General features: G+C 43.9%; 1 protein-coding gene across 3 annotated transcripts in view; it reads right to left on the minus strand.

Moving 5' to 3' along the window:
* LOC135385826 (uncharacterized) overlaps positions 1-7,680 on the minus strand; it is a 109,955-nt gene that overhangs the window by 24,822 nt on the left and 77,453 nt on the right. The window lies entirely within an intron of this gene.

The raw sequence follows: 7,680 nt of genomic DNA on the forward strand, positions 1-7,680 counted from the left end.
GGAGCATGCGCGAACACGCCTACAGCTGCTCTAAGCACCAATTGCTCTTGTGACCAACACCCAGACCAGGAAGTCGTATGCAACGGCACCGCGTCTCACTTATGATTCACTGCAGAGGTCGTTAACAGGAATTTGTCACTAAGTGCGTCGGGCCTTGAAGATGCGAAGTGATAATATGTTGCCAGTAGCATGATCCTTGTGTTTTTCTAATACACAGAGCTTTTATTCGCTTGAGTCTGCTTCTTAAGGAGATGTTATGGTACGATACCGGGCCACAGGTACGGTTGTCTATGAGAGACGGGCTTGGAGAGTGACACAAGGTATAAAAGCTTTGAACTGCCAAAGGACTACTAAAATGGTACAATTTGTGGCATTAGTGATAATCAAGGTGATAGTGACAAAAGTTACGTGAGAATACAGAGCGAGGAAAAGGAAAAATGGCGCAGTCGAAAGAAGCTCATGGTCTTTCGATTAGTTGTTTATTTAACACACAAACTAGCTGTGCACTTCCTCCACTATCTTTCATCGGCCTTGATGTGCTCAGTAGGACACCGAGGTTGCTTATGCACCGTTTTGCAAGCGGATAAAAGGCTGTTGATATTTTGTGCCGCTTGTCCTATACGATGGCAACCGACGCAGTTAGGTAAAATGAAGTAATTCTGCTTCAGTCTCTATACTTCAACCATTATCGACCTGCTAGTACTACTATCTTTAGGCTTCGACAAACAGAAAAGAGCCGGTATTTAACGAGCAAGTGGCCCACAATTCTTAATTAGAGGAACGCATCAGCGAGAAAGAGAGAGATGGAGTGAAAATTGATGGCATGCAACACATCCAAAAGAACATGTTCACCGTTGTCTCTACTATTGTGATTTATTGTGTCATTTCCACTGGTGCATCTGACTTCGTTCTGATTTACTGATGTTATAGCTTCTTCGAAACGGCTTAGGATATGGTATAGGTCGAGTGCAAGCTGAGATTCGTTCGTAATTTCACCATAAGTGTTCGGCTCGTGTTCGTACTTGACGGCCACAGGTTTACAGTGGGCAGTCTGCTGTGCACCAATACTGTTTCCGCATGTACTTAGAGTTCGATCCTCCCTGGTCATCATCCCTTTCCATTCTCAATACAAATGTCAACAATGTCGCTGTCGTCATGGGAATCTTGTTCCCTTTTGCGAACAGAACGTCTCCGATCCCAGTAACAGCCGTGGGCACACAGAAGAAGGGGCATCGCTGTGCAATGCCGAGGGATTTTCTTGTTAGCTTTGGCTATTTTCTGCACTTGTCTCTACCTGAATTGCTACGATAGCGCCGAAATAGGCTATTTTCATTGAAATAAGCGTATGTAACATGGACACAAGCAAACATTATTGCCGTGCTTATCGTAAAGCTCCTAAACGATGACAGGCTGCGTTAAGAGATGAAACATCTTTTGCGAAATGCTCAGATTGATTCTGTTTAGAACAATACAATGTCAAGCTGCACATGCAAGAAATGGCTTCGCTGACAAATGGGCAACCGCAACCACTTTGCGGGTCATACTTCAAAATTAAGAGTCAACATGACAAGGACAAAGAAAAGTTCATCGGACAAAACACGACACGCTAGGGTTCTAGTTAAAAAAAACGTGTTTTGTCTTCTCGCTGAATAGAGCGTTCGTTGTTGGTAGTGGTCTTTCCTGTCAACTTCCCTTTGTCCTCGTTCCGTTACTTATAGCGCATAATTTTAAAGTATGAACCAGTACCACCAACTAGCCCGATTTCTTGTTCTTTTGCATTCACTTTGCGGTGTTTTCGTCACCCTGGTCAATAGTATAACGAATAAGGAAAACTTTCGAACAAAAGCTTACATGACGACACCAGCTTCGTGAGCAGCGCATATTACACACATACTTGACCGTGACTATGCATTACGCGCAATCCGTGTATAATCAAGAGGTTGCGTTTTCGAGGACACTCGCTTTGCCGGTCTCGAAAATGCAGTCGCCCAGAAAAGTACGAGAACTGTGCCACATAGCCGGCTTTCTTTATTGATGTGAGAAAGTATGCGGAGTTCCTTCCAGTCGTTTGCTCGAAAAAGATTCAGGTGGCAATACGAGTAAGTGATGTGATGTGGTGTGATAGAGAAAGAGTCTTTATCTGCATGCATTCAATTCACTTTCTCTTCATACGATGGCGAATACAAAATACGGTCATAGTACTATAGCGTCACGAATGTAAAAATAACCTCTGCAAGCATATTCTCATGCACACGTTGCATCTCCCGCTGTTCTGTCAGAGAATAAGATGCCGGCGGTATGGATGCTAGAACAATAGCTGAAAGTAGCGAAAACAATTAATTTTTCCAGTGCCATATCATCACGTCAGGTGAGTATGAAAGCTCCTTGTGCAAATGATGTATTCGCATCATTCCAGGAATACCGCGTCCTAGTTCCATAATGACGCCGGTGCAGGACGTCTATATCTCAGCTCGAAAGACGTGACATTTGAGGACCATAACGGCCGTTATAAAAATTATGGCAAATAAATAATTTAACCATATTTTAGGAGCATTTACGCCTGTCTTGACGACTGATGCAAAGTGAAAGTTCGGGTATGTTGAGGTCGATCTGCCGGGACCGCTGAGTCATGATGAATAAACCGATACAACCGCATCTGCACGTGCTTTGCAAAACTAAGTTACCCCCTATTAAACTGTAGTCATAATAGAGTTCTAACGGTTAGGAGCATCTAGTTTTATTGGGGGTGTTTTTACATTTTGTCTGCCTAGGTGTTGCACTATACTTGAAGGCGCGGTGGCTCAGATACTTTTCCAACTGCTTATTAGTAGATTTCGTTGACCTCATTTAAGGAAAGACATTCGCAGGTCTATATATAAACAGAGGTTTATATTACAAGGATTCAGTTCCAAGGACGCCTTCAAGCATAGGCGGAGAGCTTTCAATATGCCGGAGGGGGCCAGGGCACAACGTCCCCCCCCCCCCTTCATACACAGAGGTCGGGCAGGGTGTCGGGAATTCCGTGTTGCGATGTTGTGAAGCAAATTTTCAAAATTAATCGCATGAAACACGCGATTATTAGGATATCCGTCGAAACTTTTATCTTGAGTGTCAGTTGGGTAGACTTCCTGGAGGAGGCCTGGGGAGGCCTGGCCTCCCCTGGGAAAGTTCCGGGGGTCTCAGGTCCCCAAAATTGGGAGAGGGAATGCATTATCCCAGCGAAAGTCGGACGTGATAAGCCGTGCCTAGCTGTTTTATCTCTTTCTGCGATGTCTGGGAGGGCTGGGTTTCCAACCTCCTTTCGTCGGACTGACAAAGATTGCGCTGAAAAATTCATCGTGCGCTATTCTGTGCGACCTCCGTACAGCATGATGTTCGGCTATTTTTTCCGGTGGGATAGCTTCTGAATATCCCTATCAATTATCATTAATTTGACTAAATTAGACACGCTCTTCACATTGGTGGGGTAAAAAAGTGACCTTTACTAGGCAAATTTCCAACTTAAGCTCGCAAAAAGGTACATAATTAAACTTACGTTACACGACATTCACACGAGGAGGTGGCAAAAACCCAGTAAGAACAAATGCCATTGACCGCATGAATCTAGATGGTGTAGTTTTTTTTATTATAATTCAATGACACGTTTTCTAGGACACCCTGTATCTGCGGAGCCTATATCTGTCTTTTCTAGACTCCGGTATATCAATAAATGCCTGTTCTTGTTGCATTTCGTTGTCTTCTCCCGCATTATAACTGCTCTCGTCTGCCTCCCCGTACTGTCCTTCATCCAAATACATTACTTTTTAAAATCCATTCTACATTTATAATATTATCGCTTTATGTTGCTTCCCTATACAGTTTTTTGTCCCGCAGTATCACATAAGATAAATTCATCCATGCTGTCACAACGTGCTAAACTTCAACCATGCAGTCTGAAATATTCTTTACAAGATAACACGAGTAGTTATCCGGCTACCAACACTGCTGCAAGAAACATTATGTAATTCCTACTTTTCACGATGAGAAGCAGATTGTATGCTCTCGACGTTGTGCGGCTTAGTATAATTTCTGTTTATGTCACCCGGAAACCATCACGCCCACCACGGCTGTCACTTGGCATTTGGGGTCAAGCCTTTCGCTCACCAGACGCGTAAAATGGCCGCCGGAGAAAGAGACATGACACAAGCGATGCAGCTCTAACAATGCAAAAGGCATGGGGACGTTTATGTATTCACCCACTGAGAAGCTGCGCTCTTTTCGATACCGCCCGTAAGTGGCTGTCCGCGTATAGTTGTGGTGCCTGCAAGGGGAGAATAGTGTACTTCGACGAGCAAGAAACGTAAGTGACGTCAGTAAGTGACGTTTCCGGCATTTAAGCATGCTGCAATCTTTCGCTGAGTTGTCCGTTTTGACAGCGAGAGAAAGGCAAAAAGGCTGCTGTCTTTCTTCCATTCCACGTTATTAGTGCAGCGGTTTTCGCGTTCTTTTGCGGCTATATGAGGAGATTGAAATATGGTACGGCTTGTCATTGGGAGCTTTGCTTGCGCATCAGGGTATTATAAACGTATATAAAACGTGAAGCCTGCGGAAATGATGACCAACATTACTTCAAAGGAATCTCAGGTGGCCGAAATTGAACCTCTGTATGCAATAAGGGGATAGATAAGTCGACTTATCCCCTTTTTACTATTTTTGCTGAAATGACATCTACATACCAGTGTGTACATGCGAAAGAAAATTTAGGACTGTATTGCAATTTATTTTCCGCTACAGGAGGGTAAGAAATGGGAAATGCATGCGTGTCAATGGGACGGACAATAAGATAAGGCACCGTTTCTCTGTTTGGGATTTCTCGACTTATCCCGTTATTGCATACAGAGGTTCAATTATCCGCAGTCCTACCCCGCGGCACGTGCAGCATGTCGCCACAGAAATAGGCTGACACACCTTATGTGTAAATCTACTCCAAATATTGACAAAGTGAGTCAAAGTATTGACAATTATGTAGTGGCGCACGTTCGCCTTGTCTTTTCACACTGCATGAAGTTGTCTAATAAAAAACACATGAATAAGAAACAACTTTGTTGCTGTGGAATTCTATCAACTCTTGTGGTGGACGTATTTTCACGAGTAGATGGAGTGAGAAGCCCTAAGTATATATATAGGAATTACTCTAATGTATAGTGTTTTCTGTCACAAATAAGCAGAAGAATTCTCCTTCTCTCCTTTCGTGTCTTCTTCCTTTTTCATATGTTCTAGAATGCATGCAGCTTTCTTCCCCTCCCACAACACGCTGTATGGCAGCAAGAGATGGGGTTGTGGTACAACTCACGTCAACCTTAATAATAACACTAGAAAAAATATGGTCTTGTTCCCAATCGCGATCACAGCAACCCTTGGGGCAATGAAGAAATCTTAATTGAACAAAATTATTCTGTTAGTTTAACGCAAGGATTTTGTTCACTTAGCATTCCCTTAGTGCTCCCAGGGTGGCTGTTATCGCGCTCGGAAATTAGACCGAATTTTTTCCAGTGTAATTATTAAGGTTGACGGGAACCGTGCCTGTACAAGTCACGTATTGTCATGCGTGAAGAGTTATTAATTTCTGTTTCTTATCTTCATCTCACCTCCAAGGACTAATCACAGGCAAATGCTGTCATACCCCAAAGTCACGCGGTCAAAAGTTAAACTTTACAATAACCATAAAAACCTCCAACTTCAAGCCGTCAGCATAAGTGGGAAGATGGCTGCAAGCAAATCATTGCACAATCGCGAGCACTTCCTTCTGACGCGCTGGAGGATAAACTTCCGCGGAGCAATTCACTGAATCGCATGAGGAAGCACGTGGTCAGTCTCTGCGGACAGACAACAAACAGGGAACTACTGAGTGCCATGGCCGTTAGAGTGGAGGAAATTTCCGTCAAGATCACGACAAGGCGAAGGCAAGCAGAAGGAAATAACGAAAGGCCTCCAGACCTTGAACTTGATTATAGTTTGTCTGTGTGCAATGAGGAGGAAAATAGATCACGCAACAGCAGTGCGCGACAGGATGAACGGAAAATGGCTAAGCTACTGGAACTTACTCGAACTATCGAGCTACTGCTGCACCTCGAGGAACAAATACAAATACTCGGCGTTCACTACAAAATTTATTAGGGCTGCGCGAATATGCAGATTTTTCGAATACCGAATCGAGCAACTCTATATACGATTCAGAATTCCAATCGAATATGAAATTCTATGTTCTAATTTCGAATCGAAGCAGTGTCGTTATATATATTCGACCGAGTATATTCGAATAGTTCCGAAAACTGCACTGGCCCAAAAACGCTTCAAGAGAGGATGAAAAGAAAGTGAGTGAGCTTCATGCCATATAATTGGCGTACATATATTACGCGCATATGTTGCATATTCAGGGATCCTTCGTGCTTTTCGCCTGATCCTCATTTCCTATATGTAAGTGGAAATAAGCAAGCAAACAAATATGTCACGTACTTGTGCTAGTGCAACATACTCGTACGTATGTGTGCGGCTCAATATATTAGCTTTGGTTGCATAAGTATTCGCTTCGGTTTTAAAACTACTATTGACACATCCCCAGAATTCATACCACGTAATTAAGTCGAGAGAGAGAGAGAGAGAGAGAGAAACACCGAGATGCCAATGCGTCGGGTGTTTAGAACTGGACGTGTATGATACAGATGGGAACCCCGAAGGGGACTTCAATAGACGGTGGTATTTCGGGTAACGATATATCTTTCCGGGTAGAGTTGCTTTATTTCATGACCAGTATGTCAGACATGACGTGCTGGAGAACGCAAGTTGTAAAGCATACTACGTTACTATATGACCTGTGTTTGCCCCTTTTTATTTGTTATCTAGAAACTAGTCGACGTTTATGCCGCACGTCGGTGCCCTGTACATGCACTGGAACGAAAAGTGAAACATGCACGCTCGCACCAGTGCAACTTTTTCTGCACTAAAACGACCAGCAGAATTCGCCATAGGCTAGGATAACTGACCATTACTATACGAGGCAGAACACATACGTAACAGGACGACTCCATATAGTATAGGCAATCGAGCAATAATATATTCTTCTGAACCTCATCTCCCTAGCTTGTGGAACGTAGGACCAACTCAGATAACCGAGTTTCCCAGAACGCCCACATTTTCTTTAATGAAACAGTCAAACACACCACATTGTTTCAAATTGTTTGGACTTCGAGTGCGGTCGAGCGTAGCGGAAATGCTTCGTGGAAACAGTGCTCAACGTATGCCCTGCCTTAGAGCAATTAATCTTCACCTCAGCTGTTGTACACCGGAACTCGCCAGAGTAGTGGACAAAGGGAGAAAAGGGGCAAAGGCCAATCTAGGTTGGAAAGAAGCGGAAGGAACCAGATAATGTTCCCCCTGCGCACGTGACACGCGCGCTGGAGATGCAAACAAACGTAGCCCCCTAACCTTGTTTACCACCGGAAGTGAGTGTACTCCGAGCGTTCCTTGTGCTCATTAACAGATCATAACAGAGCCAAGTACAACGATTTGACCACGCAGTAGCATACGGAGGTTGCTGCAATAAAAGCGGTCACGCTACTTTCCCTTGATACATAGGTCCTGTGTGATGAGGCTCTGAGAATGCTCGAGAACGAACGAGAAGGCTTTCACTGCGAGATCACG

This window comes from Ornithodoros turicata, chromosome 2 (genome assembly GCF_037126465.1).
Source record: "Ornithodoros turicata isolate Travis chromosome 2, ASM3712646v1, whole genome shotgun sequence".
Lineage (NCBI taxonomy): Eukaryota > Metazoa > Arthropoda > Arachnida > Ixodida > Argasidae > Ornithodoros > Ornithodoros turicata.